The 13157-nt window shown below is 42.6% G+C and overlaps 1 protein-coding gene across 1 annotated transcript in view; it reads left to right on the top strand.

The window, feature by feature from the left end:
• The window catches only part of CCDC3 (coiled-coil domain containing 3), a 114808-nt gene that overhangs the window by 89607 nt on the left and 12044 nt on the right, over positions 1-13157 (top strand). The window lies entirely within an intron of this gene.

Genomic DNA, 13157 nt, shown 5'->3' on the forward strand with positions numbered 1-13157 from the left:
AAGAAAGCAAAGAACCATTTGGAGAAGTGGAAATCAGTTTGTAGGGGCAGAACCCAAACAGATGATAGGAGAAATGAGGGTAAGGTGGAAGCAATCAAGGAGTCAAAAGATAAAGCCTGGCTTTTCTGCTGGTCAGTGAAGTCTATCCATTGGAAGGGCTTCCTGGATCAAGTGAAATCAGAGGGCGCTGCTGGAGCGCATTTGGAGTGAGTGGGAGGCCAGTTGCCTGGGGGTTGCACAGACCCACTCTGGACTCTTGGGACTGAACTTTCCTGCAGACATGCTCAGCCAGCCTTGGGGACAGGGTCCTGGCACAGAGGCGGCTCTGGCCACAGAGGATGTATGAAGTTTATGAGTCAAAAGGTCACCTTCTCAGGGCCTAGAGTGGAATTTGATGTTCATTAACTTTGAGTTTTTAGAAGCTGGGACTGACGTCCTTCCTCACTTAAGTTGCCTCCTTAATTCATTTTAAATTGAATATCCAGACTGCTTACAAGTGGGATTATGGAAGGAGATGAGAAGGCAGTCATCTGGAATGGTTGTTTTCAGTTTTATTTTTTGTTAACTAAAACCACGATGTCCCAGGCAAATATCGTAATATGTAGGTTGCTCAAGTTTCTCTTGAGAGTAGTGAGAGGTAGTTGTTCTGCAAGAAGAATGCCCTTGTATGTCCTGCTGAGGTTAGGGAGAGCTAAGAAAGGAATACTGAGCCCTGAGTCCCGGGATCAGCCTTCCTCCCAAGCCTCTGGTTTGCAAACTGAATCTCTTTAAGACCTTGACTTTTCCCTTAGGCAGTGTATCCTAGGGATTAAGAGCATGGGGGCACAACCTTTCAAGATAGATAGTCTGACTCCAAATGCAAGCTCCATCAATTGCTGTGGGCCCTTGGGCAAGCTACTTCAGTGCTCAGAGCTTCATTTTTATCATCCATAGTATTGGGAAAACAGTGTAGCCTACTTTATGGGCCGGGTGTTAGAATTTAACGAGAATGTATCCAAAACTCTTAGGACGGACAGGCCTGGCACGTACTAAATGCTCGATGAAAAAACAAAACAAAAATGACTGCGGCTGAGTCAACTCTGACTCATGGCGACCCCATGTGTGCAAAGTAGAACTGCCCTATAGGGTTTTCAAGGCTGTTACCTTTTGGAAGCAGATCACCAGACTTTTCTTCTGAAGTATCTATGAGTGGGTTCTAACCACCAACTTTTCAGGTAGTAACTGAGTGCTTAACCAATTGTGCCACTCAAACCCTCCAAAAACACCAAACCCATTGCCATCGAGTCAGTTCCGTCTCAGTGCCACTCAGGGACTCCTAAATGCTCAATAAATTGTAGTTATTGTTTTTCTTTCTCCAATGTCAGAATAGCTGAAGACAAAGCCCCAAGTCTAGGGGTCTTTTTGCCCTGGGTAAATAGCTCCCTCTTTGCTCACCCGGTCCCACTGCTGGCAACAAGCTCTGAACAGCCCCCCATTTGATGTCCTGAGGAAGTTAGCTTGGTTTGCAAATACTCTTTTTCACTTGAAAGAATGTTCTGCTGGGAGCCCTCTCTGGCGCCCTAGAAGGAATTTGTGACTGTGGTTGGGAATCGTAGATTCTGTTCTTGACTGGTCTCCAAGTCACAGCAGTCCCTGATCAAGTCCCCTCTTTTTCCTGAGCACTGCTTTTCTTATCTTAAATGCCAGCTGCAGAGGCTTTGTGATGCCTGCAGGGCAAGGATTTACTCATGGCACATCTTGCTGGGGCCGACTGCCCATCTTTGCTGCAGGGCACGCGAGCTCTGGGCCAACTGGGGTGCAGTCGTTTTGTGTGTCCATGGGAGGAACTGCATCACACTGAGGCACCAAAGTGTGTGCAGGGGGCGTGCAGCCCAAGAACCCATATCAAACCCACTGCCACTCAGTCAATTCCAACTCATAGTGACCCTATAGAACAGAGTAGACCTGCCCCCACAGGGTTTCCAAGGCTGTAAACCTTTACCGGGGCAGACTGCCACATCTTTCTCCTGTGAAGCAGCTGGTGGGTTCAAACTGTTGAGTTTTTGGTTAGCGGCTGAGTGCTTAATCACTGCACCCCAGGGCCCCTCTCAACAACCCATACACCATTCAAAAAGCATGACTTAAAATATTATCTGTAAAAACCCATTGCCATGGAGTTGATTACAACTCAAAGTGACCCTATAGGGCAGAGTAGAACTGCCACATGGGGTTTCCTAGGCTGAAATCTTTATGAGCAGGTCACCAGGTCTTTTCTTCCGTGGAGTAGCTGGTGAGTTCAAACTGTTGACGTTTTTGGTTATCAGCTGAGAGCTTAACCACTGTACCACCGGGTCTCCTTCTTAAAATATTATCTATCTCTAATTACTCTTATTATCTATCTCTAATGTAAAATGTATATGAATACATTAACCAAAGACAAAATCAAATACATTGCGGCCAAACTGAATCCAACTCATAGGGACCCTACAGGACAGAGAGGAAGTATCTGTGTACAAATGTAAGCCTTACAAGTAAACAGTTTGCTTTACACTCTTAGCCACAGGCCCTTCCCCAGAGGTGGCCACATTGCCATTAAAGATCCTTCCAGGTCTCTGAGTACACCTTTACATATATATACATGTGCTCTTAAAAATGCAGTTTTGTGGCCTCTCTTTTTTTTCTCTTTTGCATAAATTGTATCATAGTATATTGATGGTTCTGAAACTTTTTTTTTTTTTTCCCTCCACTCGAGGGTATATGTTAAAGAGCTTTCCACTTAATTCTTCTTAATTGTGCATAGTATTTCATAGTGTGAATGGGCGGTAGTTTATTCAGCCATTTCCTTGTTGATGGGCATTAATGTTGTTCCTAGTTTTTCAGGCTTCTAAACTGAAATGTCCATCCTTGTTTATCCCTGTTATGAACATCTGTGCATGTTTTTCTGGACAGATAGTGAGAAGAGGAAAAACAGAACTTTGACAGGTGAATTCAGAATGAAACATGAAATGTCACAGCTTTATTTCTTGTATAGGAGTAAGACAACAATGGAATCAAAGATAACAGGAAAAGATAATGGGCAGGGAGTTGGTCGGATAAGCGTATACGTTAAACCTCTTTTGAAGTATAACTTTGTACTAATTAAACATTCATCTGAACTTTTGTGTTCATTCACAACATGGATGGCATTGCATAGGTTCCAAGCTATAAGATCTTTATAGTGTCTTTCTAAATTTTAAAAATTATGGCCAAGAAATTTTTGTAAAAAAGAACATCCTATCAGATATTATAATATCTTATAAAACTACTTTAACCAAAATCATGTGGTGTTGGGGTAATAACCCATAGCTAAACAGGGTGAAGCAGGCCAATCAGACCTTAATATAAATAAGAATCCTAACGAAGGTGGTAATACAAATCGGTGAGAAGGAATTTGTAAAATATTTATAAAATATGGAGGCATAACTGATTTGCTATTTGGAAAAGTTTCATTTGTATACTCACTTTATACCATATACCCAAATAGGTTCTAGGTAAACTAAAGAAATAAATATGAAAAATTAAACCTTAAATTAGTACAACCCTTTTAGGGGAGACATCTCTGAGGAAGTGACATGGAAACCTGAAGGATGAGAATGAGCCTGCCATGCAGGGTCATGGAACGGTATTATAGGAAGGTGGAACAGCAAATTGTTGAAGAGGTTTCCAAGAAAAACTCAGCTTGTATCATGGAGCAATAGTTAAGGCATATTTAAATTTTCTTCTCACAGATAATATCCATTTTTCATTTGTTGCAGGGTCTGGCTATAATTATGCACTGAGTAGGATTTTGTAATCTAATGCCCTTCACATGTAGATTTTGTCCTGGCCATGTTAATGAAAATTCTAAATTTGCAAGACTTGCACCAGCTACCAAGCCTGAAAGGGCAGCTCATACCCTTGAGAGGTGCAGAAACATACATCACTGTGCTTAGATTTGTTTGTCGTTTGTTGTTTAAAGGTTTTCCAATAATATTTTTACCTAATAAACTATTAACTGAGAATTGATTCTGGGATATGAGGATATTGACTGAACCTAGCACTACGGACTAATAACAACAGTTTACAAAATACATCTATGAATATTCTTACCAATGTTATCAGTATTTCTACTTTATGAAAGAAGGAAAAGAGCTACATTTGAACCCAGGTCTCCCTAAATCCCAACCAATGCTGCTCTTTCTCCTCTAAGGAGAGACAAGCTTGAAGGCCATCTTGGCTGCAGGGCCACCTGTCTTGGTTCAGTAGCAGAAAAAACAGTATCTGGGTTTGATAAACTGTCCCAAATCAACAGACTTTCAGCAAAATCAGGCTGTGGTTGTGGTCGTGTGGACAAGTCATCAGTTGTTGGGAAATAAACATGAACTTGCCCATAGCTCGTAAATCTCCCTCACATTCCCCAGTAGGGCGGGTGGCAGGAGCCCTTTGGGGTTTCCGGCCAGTAGTGACAATGCCAGGAAAACACAGCAGCCATTGGAAGGAAAAGTAGAATCTGACCCTTAGTTGCCTTTTCCAGGAGAAGAGCTGAAGACTGAGCCCCAAATTCCTGATACCCATGACTGTGAAAGGGCAAGGTGAAATGAGTGTCAGATCAGGGGTGGGTCAGGCTGGCAGCACTAGGGGAAGAGGGTGCAGAGCACAGCAGCCCAGCTGTGTTTCTGGGACCAGTCTCTCCTCTAGAAGTACCCTCCTTGGTGGGCCTGGTACCCTGGACACTTGGTCCATGGAGCAGCCTTATAGCCCTTACAGCCTCATATTTATGCTCTGAGGTCAGGAGGGGATGCCTTTAGATCTTCCTTGACAGAACTCAGCTCTCCACAGAACAAGTGTAAGCCTGACTTGGGTAATGACCTTCCATTCCCTTGGGTGGTAGCAGAGACCACAACACAGAGCTTAGTGACCAGTCAGCAGCGGTTCAAGAGCTCAGTGCTCCTCACTCACCAGGCTCAGCATACCCACGGCCAGGCAAGAATGAACACCCCACTCCCCAGTAGCACACCTCTTAACTGCTGTTTTGGGGGACAATGCAACAGTCATCAGGGTTTTTCACACCCCCCCACCCCTGCCTTTCAAAGCTGGGGATGCCATGGAGGCTGAGTACACACACAGTAGAAGGCCAACGGTCAAATCGTTATGGAAGGATGTGCTTCCAGTAACCCTGAGGGGCACCCATCCCCTCAAGGGAATTCCTGCCTTAGCAAGTCTGTAGTGGGCCTATTTCTCACCTGCCGTGTTAAAGGGAGAGAATCCCAGCCCTGGCCTTGACTGGCTAACCTCAGGACTAAGATGCCCAAGGAGGTTTGATGAAACATTCAGAGTCACCAGAAGTTGTCTCTCAGAAGCTGAAACTGAGGTTCAGACAGGGCCATGACTGTCCCAGGTCACCAGCTCGGCAGCGGCAGAATTGGGAGTTGAGGGAGGTGATGTGCACAAGGCCAGCACCCTGCAACTGTGATGCTGATAGTCTGGGGTGCATTTCTGGGAACCCCAACAAAAGTAAAACATCCGCCTTCCCACTTTACCTGGGAGTCTTTTCTCCGCTGCACCATGGAAAGTGGTCAGCACTAAGTGAGAGCCAGAAGCAGCCTTCTTACCCAAGGTTCTGAGGCTTCAGCGTTTCCTCCTCTTGGTAGGTCTAGGAAAGCTTTGGGGGTCATGGCCTGGTGGTTCCCAGTCTTCTCCACATCACGGACAATGGAAATGGTATTTGCAAAATTCTCTGGAGGAAATGCAGAAGGCTGCCCATAGCTGAGTGGACTCTGGGGCCAGGGGAGTTGGTGGGGGTGGGAAGGGGTGGGGAGGGAGGGGAAATCTGGCTGCCTCTGGGCCCCAGAGGATCAGCATCCCCCCCGCCCCCCATGTAGTCTGTTCTTGCTGCATGCTGGGAATCTCTGCTATGGTCAAATGAGATTCCCACTGAAACCAAATTATAGAGGTTTGTTTAATGTAGGACCAACATGCACAGCTAATATATGAAGGAGTTTACATCAAAGAATGAGACACAATAGGCAGCATTTCCGAACTTTCTTTAACCAAAGCTCCCTTTTCCTCCACGTAATCATCTCACAAGATTAGTGTTATGAAGAGGCCAATCTGGGAAACACTTTGTAGTGGATTTACTGAAAAATTTACCTTTATTTTTCTATCACTGAACTTAGCTCATGAACACCCCTTAGCTCTGATGATGGGGAATTTACAGTCTTTCCTGGTGTTAATCATGGTTAACGTAGAATTTAAACCCTGGCCATTTAAGATCTTGTCTCCCTCCTCTCAGTCCCCAGCCATTGCTGTTCTCTGGCCCAAGTGTGGGGCTGGCCTGGGCCAGCACTGCCCCCTTCTGTATGGGATCCCTTCTCCTAAATATGGAGCCCTGGTGATACAGTGGTTAGGGACTCAGCCGCTCACCAAAAGGTTGGTCTTTCTAACACACCAGCTGCTCCACAGGAGAAAGATGTGGCAGTCTGCCTCCATAAAGATTTACAGCCTTGGAGACCCTGCAGGGCAGTTCTACTCTGTCCTATAGGGTCTCCGTGAGTCAGAACCTACTCAACGGCAGTGGGTTCTCCTAAATTTAGCTGGGTTTTAGCAACCCAGCATCTCCCTTCTAAAACTTACTTTCTTCTTCATCTCCATCATGTTCTGCAACTTGTTCTGAATGTACAAAATACCCCAAGCCACAGGGAGGAGGGAGTATCAAAAATTAAAAAAGAAAAAGAAAACACTCATTTCAGAGATACTGAAAGCCAGCTCCTGAACTTACCGAAACAATTAGACAGAACTGACTTTATTCTTGGGAAGGAGGGCTGCGTAGGGATCATGGCAAGCGCAGCACCAACTTTCAGAAGGTTTCTCCTGCTTCTCCATTTGTGGCCCATTTTGAGTGATTGGACTTTTTTCTAATACAACTTGAATCCCCTCTTCCATTCATTTATTATTTAGTGCATGCTAGGTGCTGGATCTACCACTCGTCTGTCAGTTTGTCATACTGTGGTGGCTTATGTGTTGCTGTGATGTTGGAAGCTATGCCACTGATATTTCAAATACCATCAGGGTCACCCATGGTAGCTAGGTTTCAGTGGCACTTCCAGACTTAGACTAGGAAGAAGGACCTGGCAATCTACTTCTTAAAAAATTGTCCAGTGAAACCCTTACGAATATCATCAGAACATTGTCTGATGTAGAGCCACAAGAGAAGCCCCTCAAGTTGGAAGGCATTCAAAACACAAATGGGGAGGAGCTGCCTCTTCAAAGTAGAGTCTACTTTAATGATGTGGTTGGGGTCAAGCTTTTGGGACCTTCATTTGTTGATGTGTCACAACTCAAAATGAGAAGCAGCTGCAAACATTCACTAAACATCAGAATGTGGAATGTATGAAGTATAAATCTAGGAAAATTGGAAGTCATCAAAAATGAAATGGAAAGCATAAAGATCGATATCCTAGGCGTTAGTGAGCTGAAATGGACTGGTATTGGCCATTTTGAATTGGATAATCATGTAGTCTACTATGCTGGGAATGACATATTGAAGAGGAATGGCATCACATTCATTGTTAAAAACAGAATTTCAAGATCTATCCTGAAGTAAAAGGCTATCAGTGATAGGATAATATCCATACACCTACAAGGAAAACCTGTTAATAGGATTATTTTTCAAATTTATGCACTAACCACTGATTCCAAAGATGAAGAAATTAAAGATCTTTACCAATTTATGCAGTCTGAAATTGATCAGACATGCCATCAAAATGCATTGATAATTACTGGTGATTGGAATGCAAAAGTTGGAAACGAAGAATCAGTAGTTGGAAAATATGGCAGTGGTGACAGAAACAACACCAGAGACAGCAGGATAGAATTTTGCAAGACCAATGACTTCTTCACCGGAAATCCTTTTTTCAACAACATAAACAACAACTATACACATGGACTTTGCCAAATGGAATACACAGGAGTCAAATCAACTACATCTCTGGAAGGAGATGATGGAGAGGCTCAATATCATCAATCAGAACAAGAACATAAATTGCTCATGTACCCGTTTAGGTTGAAGATGAAGAAAATTAAAACAAGTCCACGAGAGCCAAAGTATGACCTTGAGTACATCCCACCTGAATATAGAGACCGTCTCAAGAATAGATTTGACACATTGAACACTAATGAACGAAGACCAGACGAGCTGTGGGATAACATCAAGGACATTATACATGAAGCAAGCAAAAAGTCATTGAAAAGACAGGAAAGAAAGAAAGGCCAAACTGAATGTAAGAAGAAACTCTGAAACTTGCTCTTGAACATAGAGTAGCTAAAGCAAATGGAAGAAATGATGAAGTAAAAGAGCTAAACAGAAGATTTCAAAGGACGGCTAGAGAAGACAAAGTAAAGTATTATAATGAAATGTGCAAAGATCTGGAATTAAAACACCAAAATGAAAGAACATACTTGACACTGCTTAAGCTGAAAGAAATGAAGGAAAAAATTCAATAATAAAGGATTAAATGGAGCCCTGGATTTACAGTGCTAACCAAAAGGCCGGCAGTCCAAATCCACCAGCTTCTCCTTGGAAGCCCCGTGGGGCAGTTCTACTCTGTCCTGTAGGGTCACTGTGAGTTGGAATTGGCTCAATAATGGGTTTTTTTTTTTTTTTTTTTTAAATAAGCAAAATACTGAAGGACGCAGAAAGCATCAAAATAAGATAGAAGAAATACACAGAGTCACTATACCAAAAAGAATTGATTGGTGTTCAGCCATTTCAGGAGGTAGCATATGATCAAGAACTGGTGGTATTGAAAGAAGTCCAAGCTGCACTGAAGGCATTGGCAAAAAAACAAGGCTCCAGGAATGCAACAAAAAAGATGCAATGCTGGAAGCACTCACTCGTCTATGCCAAGAAATTGGGAAGACAGCTACCAGGCCAACCGACCTGGAATTGATCCATTCTAAAGATTAGTGTCTGTTCCAAAGAAAGGTGATCCACCAGAATGCTGAAATCACCAAACAGTATCATTAATATCACACACAAGTTAAAAACAAAAACAAAAAAAAAATTTTTTTTTTGAAGTTCTTGTTTAATTTTAGTTACGAAAGATTTTGCTGGATGGAAACTGCCCATTTGATCTTTGTGAAAGGCACTAAAGGCTCTGGAAACAAATACCAGCTAAGCTAATTACTTCAAACACAAATGTTCAGCTGAATCTACCTTTCAGGCCTGACAGCAACACATGATTTTTCAACAATTGCTCAGAGATGCAAAAAAGTACACACAGCTTTGCTCAGAACACAATTTGAGATTGCTGCATAATGCATTTTTTTTTTTTATTGTACTTTAGATGGAGGTTTACAGAACAAACTAGCTTCTCGTTAAACAGTACACATATTGTTTTATAACATTGGTTAACAACCCCACGGCATGTCAACACTCTCCCTTCTCAACCTTGGGTTCCCTATTACCAGCTTTCCTGTTCTCCCCTGCCTTCTAGTCCTTGCCCTGGGCTGGTGTGCCCCGTTAGTCTCGTTTTGTTTTATGGGTCAGTCTAATTTTTGAATGAACCTCAGGAATGACTTCATTACTGAGTTAAAAGGGTGCACGGGGCTATGCTCTCAGGGTTTCTCCAGTATCTGTCAGGCCAGTAAGTCTGATCTTTTTTTGTAAGTTAGAATTTTGTTCTACATTTTTCTCCAGCTCTGTCCAGGACTCTCTATTGTGATCCCTGTCAGAACAGCCTGTGGTGATAGCCAGGCACCATCTAGTTGTACTGGATTCAGTCTGGTGGAGGCCATGGTAGTTGTGATCTATTAGCCCTTTGGACTAATCTTTCCCTTGTGTCTTTGGTTTTCTTCGTTCACCCTTGCCCCAGATGGGGTGAGACCAGTGGAGTATCTTAGGTGGCCACTCACAAAGTAGAATGTAGAACATTTTCTTTATAAACTATGTTATGCCAATTGAGCTAGATGTTCCCCGAGACCATGGCCCCCACAGCCCTCAGCCCACAATTCGGTCCCTCAGGGAGTTTGGATGTGCTGTGGAGCTTTCATGACCTTGCCTTGTACAAATTGTGCTGGCTTCCCCAGTATAAAAAAATTTTTTTTGATGAAAATAGTTAAAAAATGGATGCAACAGTATCTCAACTGTAAACTGCCAAAAATTCAAGCCAGATTAGAAGAGGACTTAGAACAAAGGATATTGTTGATGTCAGATGGCTTAAAGCAGAGAATACCACAAAGATGTTTAACTGTGTTTTATTGACTATGCAACGGCATTCGCCTGTGTGGTTGTTGTTGTTGCTAGGTGCCATCAAGTCAGTTCTGACTCATAGTGACCCTATGTTCTGTTGTAACAGAACGAAACACTGCCTGGCCCTGTGCCATATGCACAATCGTTGTTATGCTTGAACCTATAGTGGTAGCCACTGTGTCAATCCATCTCATTGAGGGTCTTCCTCTTTTTCACTGATCTTGTACTTTAATAAGTATGATGGGTGTCCCTCTTCAGGGACTGATCCTTCCTGATAACCTGTCCAAACTACATGAGATGAAATCTCGCCATCCTTGCTTCTAATGAACATTCTGGCCTTACTTCTTCCAAGACAGATTTATTTATTCTTCTAGCAGTCCATGGTATAGTCAATATTCTTTGCCAACACCATAATTCAAAGGCATCAATTCTTCTTTGGTCTTCCTTATTCATTGTCCAGCTTTCACATGCATATGAGGTGATTGAAAACACCAGGACTTGGTGAGACACACCTTAGTCCTCAAAGTGACATCTTTGCTTTTTAAAACTTTAAAGAGGTCTTTTACAGCAGATTTGCCCAATGCAATGTGTTGTTTGATTTCCTGACTGCAGTTTCCATGGGCATTGATTGTGAATCCAAGTAAAATGAAATCCTTGACAACATCAATCTTTTCTCCATTTATCATGATGTTTCTTATTAATCCAGTTGCAAGGATTTTTGTTTTCTTTATGTTGAGGTGTAATCCAAACTGAAGGCTGCATGTGGTCTTTGATCTTCATCAGTAAGTGTTTCAAGCCATCTTCGCTTTCAGCAAGCAAAGTTTTGTCATCTGCATATGGCAGGTTGTTAATGAGTTTTTGTCCAATCCTGATGCCATGTCCTTCATATAGTCCAGGTTCTCAGGTTATTTGCTCAGCATACAGATTGAGTAAGTATGGTGAAAGGATACAACCCTGATGCACACATTTCATGACTTTAAACCACACAGTATCCCCTTTTCCAGCACCGTCAAGTCGATTCCGACTCATAGCCACCCTATAGGACAGAGTGGAACTGCCCCATAGAGTTTCCAAGGAGCACCTGCGGATTCGAACTGCCAACCCTTTGGTTAGCAGCCGTAGCACTTAACCACGACACCACCAATAACACACAGTAAACATCTTTCTGTAGTCTCTGCTCTCACCTATGATTCATCTGACATTAGCAGTGATATCCCTTGTTCTACGTCCTCTTCTGAATCTGGCTTGAATTTCTGGCAGTTCCCTGTCAATGTACTGCTGCAACCGTTTTTGAATGATTTCCAGCAAAATTTTACTTGTGTGATAGTCATGATATTCTTCCATAATTTCCGAATTCAGTTGGATCACCTTTCTTTGGAATTTATACAAATGTGGATTTCTTCCAGTCAGATGGCCAGGCAGCTGTCTTCCAAATTTCTTGTCATAGGGAAGCGAACACCTCCAGTGATGCATTCGTTTGTTGAAACACCTCAATTGGTATTCCATTAATTCCTGGAGCCTTGTTTTTTGCCAATGCCTTCAGTGCAGCTTGGCTCTCTTCCTTCAGTACCATCAGCTCTTAATCATATGCTACCTCCTGAAATGATTGAATGTTGACCAATTCTTTTTGGTACTGTGGTGTTGTTGTTAGGTGCCGTTGAGTCACTTCTGACTCATAGCGACCCTATGTACAACAGAAGGAAACACTGCCAGGCCCTGCACCATCCTCACCATCTTTGTTATGGTTGAGCCCATTATTGTAGCCACTGTGTAAATCCACCTCCTTGAGGGTTTTCCTCTTTTTCCTTGACCCTCTACTTTACCAAGCATGATGTCCTTCTCCAGGGACCGATCTCTCCTGATAACATGTCCAAAGTATGTGAGACATAGTCTTGCCATCCTTGCTTCTAAGGAGCATTTTGGCTGTGCCTCTTCCAAGATTTGTTCGTTCATCTGGCAGTCCATGTTATATTCAATGTTCTTCATCAACACCATAATCCAAAGGCATTGATTCTTTTTCAGTCTTCCTTATTCATTATCTAGCTGTTGCATGCATATGGGTTGACTGAAAACACCATGCCGTGGGTCGGGTGCACCTTAGTCTTCAAGGTGACATCTTTGCTTTTCAACACTTTAAAGAGGTCTTTTGCAGAAGATTTGCCCAATGCAATGTGGGTACTGTGTGGATCATAACAAATTATGGATAATATTATGAAGAATGGGAATTCCACAACACTTAATTGTGTTCATGAGCAACCTGGACATAGACCAAGAGGCAGTCATTCAAACGGAACAAGGGGAGCCTGTGTGGTTTAAAATCAGGAAAGGTGTGTGGCAGGGTTGTATCCTTTCACCATACTTACTCAATCTGTATGCTGAGCAAATAATTTGAGAAGTTGAACTATGTGAAGAATGTGGCATCAGGATTGGAGGAAGACTCATTAACACCTTGTAATACGCAGACGACACAACCTTGCATACTGAAAGCCAAGAGGACTTGAAGCAATTACTGAAAAAGATCAAAGACTACAGCCTTCAGCATGGATTGTACTTCAACAAAAAGAAAACACTAATTCTCGCAACTGGACCTATAAGCAACATCATGATAAACGGAGAAAGGATTGAAGTTGTCAAGAATTTCATTTTACTGGGATACGTAATCAATGCCCATTGAAGCAGCAGTCAGGAAATCAAATGATGTATTGTATTGGGCAAATCTGCTGCAAAAGACCTTATTAAAGTGTTAAAAAACAATGATGTCCCTTTGAGCACTAACGTGCACCTCGCCCAAGCCATGGTATTTTCATTAGCCTCATATACATGCGACAGCTAGATGATGAATAAGAAAGACTGAAGCAGAATTGATGCCTTTGAATTATGGTGTTGTTGAAGAATATTGAACATACCATGG

The sequence above is a fragment of the Elephas maximus genome, chromosome 4 (genome assembly GCF_024166365.1).
Source record: "Elephas maximus indicus isolate mEleMax1 chromosome 4, mEleMax1 primary haplotype, whole genome shotgun sequence".
NCBI lineage: Eukaryota > Metazoa > Chordata > Mammalia > Proboscidea > Elephantidae > Elephas > Elephas maximus.